The sequence below is a fragment of the Podarcis erhardii genome (assembly GCF_964252035.2).
Source record: "Podarcis erhardii genome assembly, chromosome: W".
In the NCBI taxonomy this organism is placed as follows: Eukaryota; Metazoa; Chordata; class Lepidosauria; order Squamata; family Lacertidae; genus Podarcis; species Podarcis erhardii.
In genome coordinates this window covers 25875835-25891406 of record NC_138506.1, presented here as the reverse complement: position 1 = coordinate 25891406, position 15572 = coordinate 25875835, and the positions used below count along the sequence as shown (strand labels likewise).

The window sequence follows — 15572 nt, the reverse complement described above, 5'->3', positions numbered from 1 at the left end:
CCTTCAGGGTTGCGGGCAACCGGAGACGGAATGCCACAGGCGAGACCTGGTCCACGATAGGAAATGGGCCGGTGAAACGGGCGTCCAGCTTCCGCGAAGGTCGAGAAGGGTGGAGGTGGCGAGTGGAGAGCCATATCAGGTCACCGACATGGAGTTCCGGCCCCGCCTGGCGGTGGCGGTCGGCCTGGGACTTGTACGCCTCCTTGGCCTGGTGCAGTTGCTCCATCAATAGCTGTTGCTGGGACTGGAGCTCCTGAAGCCACTCCATCACCGCAGGGACTGCGGATGCCGGCAGCACATCCGGAAACCGCCGTGGATGAAAACCGTAACTGGCCTGGAACGGGGTCTGCTGGGTGGACGCATTCACCGCATTGTTCTAGGCGAACTCCGCCAATGCTAGGTGGTCAACCCAGTCATCCTGCTGGTAGCTGCAGTAACACCGGAGGTACTGCTCCAGCACCGCGTTCGCCCGTTCCGTCTGGCCATCGGTCTGTGGGTGGTAGGCTGACGAGAGACAGACCTCTGTCCCGAGGGTCTGGTGCAATGCTCGCCAGAACCGGGATGTGAACTGAACGCCCCGGTCGGACACCACACGCTCAGGTAGGCCATGCAGGCGGAAGACATGCTGAAGGTACAGCTGAGCGGTTTCCTTAGCTGTGGGTACGGATGGGCAGGGGGCACAGTGCACCATCTTAGTGAAATGGTCGGAGAAAACTAGAAGGCAGGTACTGTTGGTGATAAGCAGCGTTGCGTGCACAGCGGAAGGATGAGGAGTACGTGCCACATACTCTATATTGCTTTATTTACACTTCAAAGCTGGTATGTTACAGAAAAACATCTTGCCTCTGCCGGAGCAGAGAAAAGCATCCTCTCTCCTCTAAAGCACAGAGAGAATAACACACACTGAACTGCAAAGAACAGTGAAAAACAGGAAACCAGTGTACGTCACATCCAGTCTCCCTTTCCCGTGGGAAAACCTCCAACAGCAATTGACTGTGGAATGTAAACATTGTCTTGTGACAAGCATTTCGCTGCACAGTGAAGAGAGCAGAAACCAACATCCTCCCCCTTTCTGTGAACACCACTGGGCAGCGTGTTCGTACAATATCAGTACAAACCCAACTTCTGCACATAGGTACAGTGTTGATCCCTTGATACAATCTTGGACAATACATCAGCAGGAATTTCATTACCTGGCATATAGGACACCGTTACGAGTCCCTTCTGAATACGTTCCCTAGCATGTTGCAACTTCAATTGCAAGTGCTTCGTGCTTTGCTTACAACCTTCAGAATTCAGCAAAGCCAAACACGCTTTGTTGTCCTGGTAAACCTGGATTGGACATTTGACAGGAATTTTCATGTCTTTGCACAATTGTAACAACCATTCACAATCTTTAAGTGAATAAGACAGTGCATTCAGTTCAGCTTCACAAGTACTTAAGCTAACTGTTGTTTGCTTCTTGCATGACCAATCAAATACACCCTGATTGTACATATAGCAAACTCCAGACGTACTTTTCCTGTCTGTAGTGTCACTTCCAAAACTTGCATCTGCAAATATTTCAAGACCACCAGACTTCTGATTGTTAAATCTCAGTCTGTAATGCATAGTGCCTTTCAAATACCGCGCTATGCGTTTCAGAGCTTTCCAATCCTTAACAGTAGGATTGTTGACTTGTCTGCTTAGCAAATTACAGCTAACAGCAATGTCTGGTCTTGAACATCTGGCAATGAAATTTAGCTTGCCTAGCACACTTCTGTACAGTGTAGTGTCAGAAAATGCTTCTTCAGTGTCATCTACCTGATAACCTGTTGTCATCGGTGTGTCTACAGGGTTAGCATCCATCAGGTTCAGTTTGCTTAACACATCAGCAATTTTCCGTGACTGGTGTACTAGAATGTTACCATCTTGATCTCTCTCTATTTCCAGAGATAGGTAGTTGTTTACCTCACCAAGATCTTTCATGTCAAAGTGCTCTTTCAGTTGAGCTAGGGCGTTATTGTACATTGTGACATCCTTCCAAAAGAATAAAAGATCATCAACATAAAACAAACAATACAGTTTCTTTTGCCCCTCCTCTTTGACAAATACACATGGATCAGCTTTCCCTTGCTTAAAACCTAGAGAAAACAATACTTCAGTGAGTTTTGTGTGCCAACACCGTGCACTTTGTTTGAGACCATAAAGGGACTTCTTCAGAGCACAAACAAATCCCTGTTTTACCTGTACGCCATCAGGTGGAAGCATATAAAGTGATTCATCTAAAGATCCGTACAGAAAAGCTGTATTTACATCATGGTGACTAATGTGTAGATTCTCCTCTGCAGCTAGCTTGAGCATAAGCCTAATGCTCTCATACCTCACTGTGGGTGAGTAGGTCTCGTGATAGTCTTCACCTGGTACCTGTGCAAAACCTCTGGCTACCAATCTGGCTTTGTGTCTGACTATCTTGCCATTTTGATCAGTCTTCGCTTTGAAGACCCATTTGCTTCCAAGCAATTTCATCCCTGGAACTACTGGAACAAGGTCCCATGTTTTGTTCCTTTCCAAGGAATCAAGCTCAGCCTTCATGGCATTTAACCATGGCTCAGCTTCCTTTGAATCCAAATCCTGGATTTCTTGGAAACTTGAAGGTTCAAATACCTTCTTGGAGCTTTTAACAGCTGTTACTGCTATCTTAGCAAACTCATCAGCAAATCTCTTTGGAGGTCTGCCTTTTGTGGCTCTTTGTGATCTGCGAATTAGCCTTAGGTCTTCAACACTCTCCTCTTCCTTCTTGGGAGAAAAGTGACCTATTGTGAACAATGGTTCCTCCAATTCTTGATCAGAGCTTTCAGAGGGTCGCATAGAGGCCTTCGCACTCTTGAAATCCTCTGAATCACCCGATTCAGTTTCAGACTCAGAATCAGAACCTTCATCAGTGGGTGTGGGTTGTTGCGGTTGCTTTTGTTGTTGACTATCCTCAGTCTCATCACTGTCTTCAGGATAACATTGGAAAATTCCCACATTCTCCCCCCACTTGGCATTGTACTCAACACTTCTTGTGAGCTTAATTGCCTTTGAGTCAGTCATCATTATTCTGTAAGAACCTTTCTGATAACCTAGAAAGATACCATGCAATCCACGCTTGTCTAACTTGGAGTTTTGTGGTGAGTGAACCCACATGTCAGAACCAAAAATTTTCATGTGTTTGATGTATGGCTTCTTGCCAAACATCTTCTCATAGGGGGTACAACCAATCGCTGAAGATAACCTGCGATTATAACTGTAAGTGAAACATGAGAGAGCTTCGGCCCAATAACTCTCTGGTAGATTTGCATCATGCAGCAAGGTTTTTAACCCTTGAAGCAATGTCTGGTTTGCTCGTTCCGCAAGTCCATTCTGCCATGGCGAGCGAGGACTAGACAAATCGTGTTGAATTCCTTTCTCAGTCAGAAAAGCTTCAAACTGCTGAGAAGTGAATTCTCCCCCGCGATCACTGAAAAGAGTCTTTACCTTCTTACCATGCACATTTTCCAACCAAGCACAGAATTCCTTGAACCTAGGAAAAGCCTCTGATTTCTGCTTGAGATTGTACACATAAATATACCTGGAAAATGCATCAATGAGAACCATGAAGTACCTGTTTCCACCCAAAGAGGGCGCTAGTGGTCCAACCAAATCAGCATGAACAATTTGGTATGGTTCTGTAGCTTGCCTACTAGACACCTTACCTTTCGCAGCCATTTTCACCTTGTTTGCTGCGCATGCCTTGCACTTCATGTGGTACCTGCAGGGTTTAATAGTCATACCTTCAACCAAGGCAGGCATTTTAGATACTGCCTCAAAATGCAAATGACCAAATTTCCTGTGAAAATCATGAATACATTCTGCATGCAAACTTTTGTTAGTACCTGCAATGCAACAAGTGTCATCCTGCACAACATCATCATAATACAAAACATATAAACGATCAACATATTCAGCATACAATACATAATCATTTTTCTTTGTGATGATGCACCTTTTGTTCTTAAAGGAAACGTCAATATTCCGCTCATTCAGCTGTCCAATGCTGAGCAGATTATGTTTGGCATCCGGCACATAAAGCACATTCTGTATCGATAAGTCCAAACTGTGAAGAACAACAGTTCCGTAGCCTTTACTGGGGATTGTGTGGTCATCCGCCTGGTGAATCGCACCTTCCTGCGGTGTAAAAGACACGAACAGTCGCTTATCGTTGCACATGTGGTGTGTCGCCGCTGAATCAACAACGAAGAAAGATCTAGACGTCTTCTGGACCTCTGCAACTTTTGGAGTGAAGCGTGAGACCATTGCCTTGGGCTGCGTTGTCCTGGACACTGGACCTTTGCCTTTGCTCTGGCCTCTTCCACGCGATGAGCTTTCGCTGCGCTGCTCTGTCTTGGCCCTGGGATATCTGCATTCCCTCTTCATATGGCCTAGACGTCCACACGAGTAGCATTTCACTGCCTTCAAAGCTTTGGCGCCATCTGGTGGTTCCACTGCACTATGGGATGACGACTGTGAAGTCTCCCCCTTGCCCATGCAGCTAGCACCCCGCCGGTCTGCTTCATTCAGAATCACGGCAGTAACATAGTCCACTGTCAGCTGAGCAGTAGGCTGTACAGCAATCTGAGTCGCAACAGACTCCCAACCTGAACCCAAAGATTGTAGGATCATAAAGGAATACACAGCCTCTGGAAAGTTGAGTCCTCTCTGTTGCAGCTCATGTCTCAGATTCTGCATCTCCATCAGATGTATACGCACATCTCCACCTTCAGCAAGAGCCATATTATGCAGCTTGTTAAAGTAAAACATAGTGGATCCAGCTTCTGTCCTCAAGTGAGCCTCTCTCAAAGCGTCCCAAATTTGTCTGGCTGAGGTCTTATCACGCAATAGACAGAGCTCTTCTGGGGATACTATCAATGTAAGAGTTCCCCTTGCTTTGGAATCTTTAGCTTGCCATGCATCTGTAACTGGAGCTGGGGGGGTGTCTGTAATAACTTCAAACAGACCCTCTTTCCGCAGAATAGCCTCTGCATAGAGAACCCAGTCCGCATAGTTTTTCTTATTGAGCTTAGGAATTCCACAAGCATCCTGAAGGGCCATCATGACTCTGGCATTAGCCTTCTGCGTCATCTCTGCTGCTTTAAACCATGCTGCGTCACTATTTTCTGCAGCTGCTTTAGTCCAAAAGCACTTTTAAAAGTTACTTTCGATTTCCCCAGCCCGGCAAAACTGCTTTAAAAGTTCAAAGTCCAGCCATAAAGCCATTAATTAGAAGCTGGCATGCTGCCCGGAGCAGTAGCACATACCTCATCAATCATCTTGACGCGCAGAGATATCGTCCGATCCGTCCCTCTGCCGCTGTTCCGATATCTGGAGCCCATAACCAAATGTTGGTGATAAGCAGCGTTGCGTGCACGGCGGAAGGATGAGGAGTACGTGCCACATACTCTATATTGCTTTATTTACACTTCAAAGCTGGTATGTTACAGAAAAACATCTTGCCTCTGCCGGAGCAGAGAAAAGCATCCTCTCTCCTCTAAAGCACAGAGAGAATAACACACACTGAACTGCAAAAAACAGTGAAAAACAGGAAACCAGTGTACGTCACATCCAGTCTCCCTTTCCCGTGGGAAAACCTCCAACAGCAATTGACTGTGGAATGTAAACATTGTCTTGTGACAAGCATTTCGCTGCACAGTGAAGAGAGCAGAAACCAACAGGTACAGCCATGAGACGGGGGTAAGTCCACTACAAAGTCCAGCGAAACCGTGTGCCAAGGACGTGGTGGGACTGGCAATGGCTGAAGTAGGCCGGGGGGTCGCCCGGTAGGGCCCTTGGCCCGCCGGCAGACATCACAACCAGCGACGTAGCGAACCACGTCAGCCTTCAGGCGGGGCCACCGAAACTCACAGCTTACCAGATGGGTGGTCCGATACCGCCCAAAGTGTCCCGCTGCTGGGGCATCATGGGTCATCTGGAGAACCTCAGCCCGCAGTGGCCCTGGCGGGATGTATAGGCGACCGTGGTGCAGCAGAAGGCCCTGATGCAAGACCAGCCCCGGATACTGAGGGCATGACCCTTCGGCCAGTTCCCGGAGTCGTTCCTGGGCCCAAGCGTCGACACGCTGCTGTTCCCGCACCCGAGCCTGCAGTGGCTCAGCCTCCTGGGTGGCCAGGAATGCAGCCGGTGGTAGAATCGTGGTGGGTACTGCTTGCTGTACTGTGTCTGCGTTGTCTTCAGGTTTCCAGGACAGGGCATCCGCCTTCTGGTTTTGGGAGCTAGGGATGTAGTGGATCCAGAACTGGAACCAGGAAAAGAACAACGCCCACCGGATCTGCCTTTGGTTCAGCTTGCGGGTGGTCTGGAGGTACTCCAGGTTCCGGTGGTCAGTTCTCACCTCCACCGGGTGTCGTGCCCCCTCAAGATGGTGGCGCCAGACCTCAAAGGCCACCTTGATGGCCAGTAGTTCCTGCTCCCACACGGTATAGTTACGCTCCGCTGGAAGGAGCTGGCGGGAATAGAAGGCGCAGGGTAAGAGTGGCGCATCAGGTCCGTACTGCTGAGACAAAACGGCACCGAGAGCCGTACTGGAGGCATCGGTCTCTACCACAAAGGGTCGAGAGGGATCAGGATGTTGCAAGATCGGCGCTCTCTGGAAACAGGCCTTCAACCCCTGAAACGCCTCCTCTGCCTCCTTGTCCCAGGAAAACGGCGTCTTGGGGCGCAGTAGCCGGGTCAACGGGGTGGTGCGATGAGCATAATCTGCAATGAAGGTCCGGTAATAGTTGGCGAACCCCAGGAATCGCTGTAGGTCCTTGCGGTTCCGAGATGCCGCCCATTCCCGAACCGCTGCCACCTTCCCAGGATCCATCTGCACCCCATCTGGAGAGAGTCGGTGACCAAGGAAGTCCACTGACCGCTGATGGAACTCGCACTTGCTGAGCTTCGCATGCAGGCGGTGCTCCCGCAAGCGCTGCAGTACGGTCCGGACATGACCCTTGTGGCGAGCTGGGTCACGGGAGTAAACCAGAAGTCCTGGAACACGTGGTTGATGTACCGTTGGAACACAGCGGGCGCGTTGCACAATCCGAAGGGCATAACCAGGTATTTGAACTGCCCGTACCAGGTCCCGAATGCTGTCTTCCACTCATCCCCGGCTCGGATCTGAATTAAATTGTAGGCCCCCCGGAGGTCTAGCTTGGTGAACACCTGCGCCCCTTGCACCCGCTCCAGCAACTCCGAAATAAGGGGCAAGGGGTACCGGTCCGGGATGGTAATTTTGTTCAGGGCCCGGTAATCATGGCAAAGGCGGAGCTCCCCACATTTCTTCTTAACAAAGAGCACTGGCGCAGTGGTGGGCGAGGTAGAAGGCCTAATGAACCCACGCTCCAGGTTCTTGCGCAAGAAGTCCTGCAAAGCCTCGCGCTCTGGCTCTGTTAGAGAGTATAAGCGACTCACCGGCAGGGGTGCTCCGGGCTGGAGGTCTATGCCGCAGTCAAAAGACCGATGCGGCGGCAGCTGGTCTGCCCCCCGTTCCTCGAACACGTTTTGGTAGTCCCGGTACTCGGCGGGGAGCGTGGATGCAGCCTCCTCAGTGGGTGCGGCTGCTAGCATCTCGGACTGAGCATGGGGACATGGGTCTGGGAAGTGCACAGTCCGATTGACCCAGTCAATCTGAACATTGTGAGCCTCCAGCCAGTCCATCCCGAGCACCAGGGGGAACCGGGGCATGGAGGCAATGTCAAAAGTTCGCACCTCCCGGTGCTGCTGGAGACACAGGACCAAGAGCTGGGTCTCCCGAGTGACAGCACCCGAACGCAGGAGCCGTCCGTCAATTGCCTCCACCTGTACCGCTTCTGGCTTGTTCTGAAGTGGCACCTGATGATGAGTGGCAAAGGCAGCGTCCATATAGGAGCGGGTTGCCCCTGAATCCACCAGAGCGTGGGTAAGAATCCAGGGCCCACCTGGAGGGTAGAGACGCACTGGAACCATGAGGATGTTACCAAAAAGGAGCAATGCAGCAGCGAGCAGCAGCAGCCTCTTCAGCTGCAGGTGGCTGGAAAGCCAGACAGGATGTTTGTGACTGTTACCATGGGAAGAAAGGGGCAGTCCATTCACTGTACTGAGCACCGGACGTGAGCTCAGTGTGTGTCATGTGACCTGTACTGGAAGTACATGGGTGGAGTTTAGTTGTTCTCTCTGCTGTTGTAAGAGTGTGCAGACATGTTTATCTGTATGGCTGCAAAAGACAGAAATAAAAGCATGTAGATACATTTCTGTCTGTTTCTTTCCCCTCCCTGGGGATAGCAAAGGGGAGAGAGAAGGAGTGGTGTGTTCTTCTCACATCTGGGAAGGATCGCCGATCACAGACCTCGCCTGTTTTCCTGCCGGGAGTCGTAGGGGGAAGGTCAACAAGGAATTCAGCCGGTGCCTGCAGCCTGGCACATTCCTCTGACCGAGGCAGGATTCCAACAGAGATGTCGCAATTCCACTGGTGAGGGCCCCTCTTGCATGGTTTGGGACCCCAGGTTGCTAGGGCCTTCGGCTACCGAGGTTGGCGGTCTTCCTGCGACTGGCATCTTCTCGGGACAGGATCGGGCGTAATGTGCACTCCCACCACAGTAAAGACACAGGTTCCCCTCCCGACGCCGCGTCTTCTCCGAGGGGGAGAGGCGAGGTCGCGCAGCCCCGAGCTGCGTTGGCTCGTCCGGCAACTCGGCTGTGGGCGTGGAACTGCTGGGAAGGACTGGAGCCAGGAGCCGGGGGTGCTGGCGGTCCCGGGCCTGGCGACGGTCCTCCAACCGATCGTCTATCTGCAGGCTCCGCTGAATAAGGGCGTCCAGCGTGGTGGGACGATCCATCATGGCCAACTGGTCCAGTATCTCGTCCGACAGTCCCTCAAGATACTGGTCCCGAAGTGCAGAGTCATTCCAAGACAAGTCTTGCGCCAGCAGCCAAAATTCCATGGTGTAGGCGGCCGCAGTGGACTTGCCCTGTTTCAAACGCCTAATTGCCCGGTTGGCTTAACTCTCCTTCTGGGGGTTGCCGAATGCGGCCTCCAAATGGCTGCAAAACTCCATATAGTCTGTCAGCAAGGGGGAGTCTTGCCTGAGCAGCGGCAATGCCCACTTGGCCGCCTGGTCCTTTAACAAACTGATCAAAAAGTGCACCTTGGTGCGGTCGTCAGGGAAGTTCCGGGCTCGCCCCTGAATATACAACTTGGCCTGGGCGAGGAACATGGGAAAGCTGGCCGGGGCCCCATCAAATTTCTCTGGCAAGGCCACTGGGTACTTGCCTGGAGCTGGGGCGTCGGCCACAGGAGCCGGTAGGGTGTCCAACCGCTGCTGAAGTGCCGTAACCGCATCGCTGAGCTGCTGCACGGTGTGAGTCAAGGCCTGGTTCTCCTGGGCCAATGCCACCAGCGTGGCTGCCTGGTCGGCCATGGCTTCTGGCTTTTCCCGAACGCACCCCAACGAAGGGGGAGTGCGGGTGGGGCGGGAGCAAACTGAGCTGGTAGAGGGGGGGGGGAGGAGGTTACCGTGGGGCGAGGTCCAGGACCTGAGTTGAGGGTCGGCAGACAGTCCTCCTCGGGCGAAGCGGGGTCCACAGAGGGAAGCCGGGCAAGGACAGGAACTCTGGGGGAAACAGGACTGGATGCTGGCCGAAACAGCTCATCAACGACGTTGCTCCCGCAACCTGGGACCGGGCTGACTGGCCTTTATCTTCTCTGAGGCCAGGGGCGGTCCCGGCCCCCAGGAGACCCGCCTCTCCTGGCCTTAAGGCGAGCACTCCTCCTGGGAGAAACCAGTTCCCTTCGCCTCTCTGCCCTGAGCCTCTGCAGTTCAGGAGAGGCTGAAGGGTTACTGGGCCCAGGGGGAGACTCACCTGCAGGCACTGAGTCCTCAACCACCTCTGGAGCCAGAGTGGATTCACCTGGTGCCTGCTCCTGAGGATCCGGCACAGGTGCAGGCGCTTCAGAATCAAGGCCCTGCCCCAGTTCAGCCGGCCCTGGAGGCGGGGACTCCTGTGCAGGCTGGGATTCCTCCGGTTCAGCCTCTGAATCGGATTCCCAGGCCATCACACTCCGTCAACTGAGCCCCTACACTCCTTGCGTACATGAAAGGGGCACAGAAAGGATGGGAGGCAGCCTTTTCCTGGAGCCTTGGGCTGCTCCTGCTACCGTCTTACCTGCAGCAGTTCACTCGCAGGCTGCTGACCCTTTTCCTCCATCACCTGGATGATCCTCTCAAGAGAGGAGAGTTTCCTGCAGAGTCTGGCCAGCTGCTCATCCCTTCTCCCTGCAATCTCCTTCTCCACCTCTTCCACATGATTCAGCAGGCGCTTTTCTTCTTCTTCTTCTTCCAGGAACTGGCGCAGTTGTCTCAACTCCTCCACAGTCTTCAGCCTCTCCGTTTCTGAGGAGGTCGGAGTGAGGAAGAGGGTCAGCCTTCAAAACATCAGCAAGAGAATTAGGATTTGAATTGAACTGCTCCCACCCTCTCAGCTCACAAGTCCTCAGGCTTCTCCTTGACTGCTTTTCACATAATAAACAACAATGGGAAATCAACTCCATTTAGCTGCATTCAAAGGAGAACTTACCTAACTCGCAATTCTTGGGACCATCGGCTGGGTGAGAACTGCAGGGCCTGCTCCCTTCCAGGGCCTTTTCCAACTGGCCCAGGAACAAACTTTTGGAACAAACTCTTGGGGAAGGGTGGGAAGTGTTCTGCCATTGCTTCCCTGTTCCAGGGGGTTAATGTGCTTTAAAATGTCCTCAAGCAGTCGGTGGCAATTTAAATTTTTATTTCTTTATTTCTTTATTTCCATTGTCGGGGGTGGGTGGGATGGATATTTGGTTGGGGATTAATTTTAATATAATTGTTCTGTTCCTTTTTGTTGTTGTTGTTGTTCTATTGGTTCTGTATAGTTTGTGTTTTGTTTTGAAGGGGCGAGATCAGGGCTGCCTGGGAGTGGGGCCCCAGCCAACACGATGGCTGGGACAAGTTCCACAGGGGGGGGAAGCACTGGGACACCCGATCTCGGTGATCATGGGCAGGAGGCGGAGTTACGCTAAGACCAGACCATGTCATTACCGAGGAGGCAGGTTTAGTCGTTGTTTGAAGACTATCCCTGCCTCCGGGTCTGGCCTTGACCGGATGGATACTGGAATCAACAGGGGAAACCCACATGACCTGAAGGTGTTGCTGTGTAATGCCAGGTCAATGATGAATAAAACCACTGCCATCCACGACCTGATTGTGGATGGAGGACTTGACCTGGCATGTGTGACAGAGACCTGGTTGGAGGAAGCAGATGGGCCTGTCCTTGCCGCTGCTTGCCCACCAGGTTTCTCTTACGCACAGCAACCCAGGTCATGTGGGCGGGGAGGGGGGGTTGCAGTGATTTTTAGGAAGTCACTAGCTTGCACCAGGCGTCCTACTGGGAAGATCCAGTTTTCTGAGTGCATGTTCTGGAAGTTGGGCAATAGGGGCAGTACAGGATTCCTTTTGGTGTACCGACCTCCCCGCTGCACCAAGGATTCCCTGTCTGAGCTGCTTCAGGTCGTGGCGGATTTTCTCCTGGAGACACCTAGTTTGGTTGTCCTAGGGGATTTTAACATCCATGCCGACACGGCCTTACAAGGGGCTGCTCGGGACTTCGTGGAAAGCATGGCCTCCATGGGGCTGTCCCTGAATAAGTTTGGCCCAACTCATAGTCATGGACATGCCTTAGACCTGGTGTTCACCTCTAGTGACGTGGGTGATCTGACGCTAAGTAAAAGTGAAACAAAAGAAGTGCCATGGTCAGATCACTTCCTGGTGCAACTGGACTTCTCCGCGACCCTTCCCCTCTGCAGGGAGGTGGGACCAATTCGGATGGTCCGCCCCCGCCACTTAATGGATCCAAATGGTTTCCAGAGAGTGGTAGGGGATGCTTTATCCCATGTTGATGGCCTTTCAGCTGATTCCCTGGTGGCCCGCTGGAATGCGGAGTTAACTAGGGCTATCGACTGTCTGGCTCCGAAACGCCCTCTCCGATTGCATGGAGCCCGGGCAGCCCTGTGGTTTTCTTCGGAGCTGAGGGCGATGAAACAATCGCTGAGACGGCTAGAGCGTCGGTGGCAAAAAACTCACTCCAAATCTGACCGGACACAGGTTAGAGCTCAACGGCGAGCCTACCAAGTGGCGATAGCGACGGCGAAGAAGACTTTCTTCACCGCCTCTATTGCATCTGCAGAAAATAGTAGCAGGAGACTTTTTCAGGTGGTTCAGAATTTAACGGAACCACCTTTACCACCGGGGCTTTGTAAAGACCCCAAGATCTCCTGCAACGATTTTGCAAAGTTTTTTGCAGATAAAATCACTCATATTCGGAAGGAGCTAGACACCACCGTGGGAGCAGGGCTGGGGCGGGAGAGTGCTAGAGCTCTGTCTGGTCAAGTTGCATGGAATCGATTTCAATCCATTACCCCCAAGGATGTGGACAGGCTGCTTGGACGCGTGAAACCAACCACCTGTCTCCTGGATCCTTGCCCATCCTGGCTAATAAAAGCAAGCCGGGAAGGGCTGGGCGATGGGCTCTGCGGGGTGGTGAATGCTTCCCTCTGTGAGGGAACATTCCCAGATCCGCTGAAAGAGGCGGTCATTAAACCGCTTCTTAAAAAACCATCTTTAGACCCGGCCAGTATGGCCAACTATCGCCCAGTCTCAAATCTTCCATTCTTGGGCAAGGTGATTGAGCGCGTGGTTGCTGAACAACTCCAGGCATGCCTGGAGGATGCGGACCATTTGGATCCCTTCCAATCGGGATTCAGGCCTCATCATGGGACTGAAACTGCCTTGGTCGCGCTGGTTGATGATCTCCGGCGAGCTAGGGACAAAGGTGAGAGTTCTTTCCTAGTTCTGCTGGATCTCTCAGCGGCCTTTGATACCATCGACCATAACATCCTTCTGGACCGTCTAGAGGGGCTGGGAGCTGGGGGCACTGTTATACAGTGGTTTCGCTCCTTCCTCCTGGGCCGTGTTCAGAAAGTGGTGGTGGGGGATGAGTGTTCAGACCCCTGGGCCCTCACTTGTGGGGTGCCTCAGGGTTCCGTCCTCTCCCCCATGCTTTTTAACATCTATATGAAGCCGCTGGGAGAGATCATCAGGGGGTTTGCACTGGGTGTCCATCAATATGCAGATGATACCCAGCTCTACCTCTCTTTTAAATCAGAACCAGTGAAGGCGGTGAAGGTCCTGTGTGAGTGCCTGGAGGCGGTTGGAGGATGGATGGCGGCTAATGGATTGAGGTTGAATCCTGACAAGACAGAAGTACTGTTTTTGGGGGACAGGGGGCGGGCTGGTGTGGAGGACTCCCTGGTCCTGAATAGGGTAACTGTGCCCCTGAAGGACCAGGTGCGCAGCCTGGGAGTCATTTTGGACTCACAGCTGTCCATGGAGGCGCAGGTCAATTCTGCATCCAGGGCAGCTGTCTACCAACTCCACCTGGTACGCAGGCTGAGACCCTACCTGCCCGCGGACTGTCTCGCCAGAGTGGTGCATGCTCTAGTTATCTCCCGCTTGGACTACTGCAATGCGCTCTACGTGGGGCTACCTTTGAAGGTGACTCGGAAACTACAACTAATCCAGAATGCGGCAGCTAGACTGGTGACTGGGGGCGGCCGCCGAGACCACATAACACCGGTCTTGAAAGACCTACATTGGCTCCCAGTACGTTTCCGAGCACAATTCAAAGTGCTGGTGTTGACCTTTAAAGCCCTAAGCGGCCTCGGTCCAGTATACCTGAAGGAGCGTCTCCACCCCCATCGTTTTTCCCGGATGCTGAGGTCCAGCGCCGAGGGCCTTCTGGCGGTTCCCTCATTACGAGAAGCAAAGCTACAGGGAACCAGGCAGAGGGTCTTCTCGTTAGTGGCGCCCGCCCTGTGGAACGCCCTCCCATCAGATGTCAAAGCGATAAATAACTACCTGACATTCAGAAGACATCTTAAGGCAGCCCTGTTCAGGGAAGTTTTTAATCTGTGATATTTTAGTGTATTTCTGGTTTTTATGGAAGCCGCCCAGAGTGGCTGGGGAAACCCAGCCAGATGGGCGGGGTACAAATAATAAATTATTATTATTATTATTGGGAAAATATGGAGACCAAAACAGCAATCTTTTGAAATTCACACCTCTGAATTTCTCAAGGTTGACCCAGCCAGGTAGTGTTCACAAAAAATGTATTTATGAGGGCAAAGCACGCATCAACATATTTATACGAGAAGGTAGCCACCCTACCATTTGATTCATTTTCAGAATAATAAATAAATAGCAAACCGATATGGAGAAAGGAGAAATGGGGAGAAGTTGAAATGGGCAGATTTCCCCCTCCCTCCTCAGTCCGGACTTGCTTCTTGAAGTGCTTGTTCCCTCACTAGTAAGAATAGGGACACTTCCAAGGAGGTCTTTGCTTTCCTTGTCCAGGTCTGCTTGATAGGCCAGAATTTCCCCTCTCTCTTTCCTCCGAATCTCCAGGCGGCGACAAAGAGAGGCGATGAATATTCTACTGGCTTCTTGGGTCCAGTGGCCTTGCTATAATAGCAAAGTAATTGACTGGAGGAAAGAAAAGTACAGAGGTTTTCAACCTGTTTGGGTCCACGGCTCCCTGGACCAACTCCCTTCTTTCTGCGGCACCCCTGTGGGGCTCAGGAGACCAGTTAGGTCCCCCCTTGCTTGCCTCCCCTCCCCCTTTCTCGAACAGCCTCCCTGGCGGAGTGCTCTCTCAGCCTCCTCTCCTCTCCCCTCTCCTTAGGAGTCCTCCTCTTGGTCTCTGAGCTGCCCCCGCTGCCCCCCAGGGGCCTGGGACTTGCCTGTCCATTCCCAACAGCAAGGGCCCCTCGCCAGTTGGCTTGCTTCCTCTGAGGCCGCCTCAGCTCCTGGCAGCCCCCACCCCCTGGCCAGCCCCAGAGGCACCATTCTCTGGGGGAGAACAGCTGGGCAAGCCTTGGGGAGGCAGAGATGGCATCCGAGGAGGGAGGGAAGGAAAGAGGGACAGAGGCCAGTGTCTCCCGCGGCACCCCAGCTGCAGAACTGGGATGGGAAAGGTTTCTAGTCCAACTAACTGGTCTGGAGAAGAGGAAAGGCAGCCATGCTTGCTCCTTTGTCTTCTCCGAGGAGACTTCCAGCCTGACTTCTCATCTTGAGGCCCCAGCGAGAAGTGGGAAGAGGAGGAGGAGGAGGAGGAAGCATCCCCAGAAGAAGTGTGCTCCCCACCAGTAGGTGCTTCCACCCCCCACTCCTAAATCTGCTTCCAACAGATACTTGGGGGGGGGGCATCCTGCACCATCTGGTCAATTCCTGGTGTTAGGAGAATTAGAAGGTCTAAGATATAAACACATACATAAATACCGTAAGTAGTTCTCATCACAAAAGAATATGCAGGTAAACCCATGAACAGCCAGGTAAACCCATCAACAGGTTTCCTGCCCGACAGGAGTCTGCTGTAGGCCGCCCCTTCTGTGATGTATGTATGATGTATGGAGGGGTGGTCTTGGGCTCCAGGTGGGCAATTTCAAATGTCTA

At 52.4% G+C, this 15572-nt stretch overlaps 1 long non-coding RNA gene across 1 annotated transcript in view; it reads right to left on the bottom strand.

Moving 5' to 3' along the window:
* Positions 1–784: 784 nt before the first annotated feature.
* Positions 785–15572, bottom strand: part of LOC309333269 — a 277525-nt gene continuing 262737 nt past the window's right edge. The window contains exons 2-3 of the long non-coding RNA XR_014152433.1: positions 5591–5648; positions 785–903 (exon numbers count right to left, since the gene is read on the bottom strand). This is a non-coding gene — a long non-coding RNA (uncharacterized lncRNA). The remainder of the gene's footprint in view (positions 904–5590; positions 5649–15572) is intronic.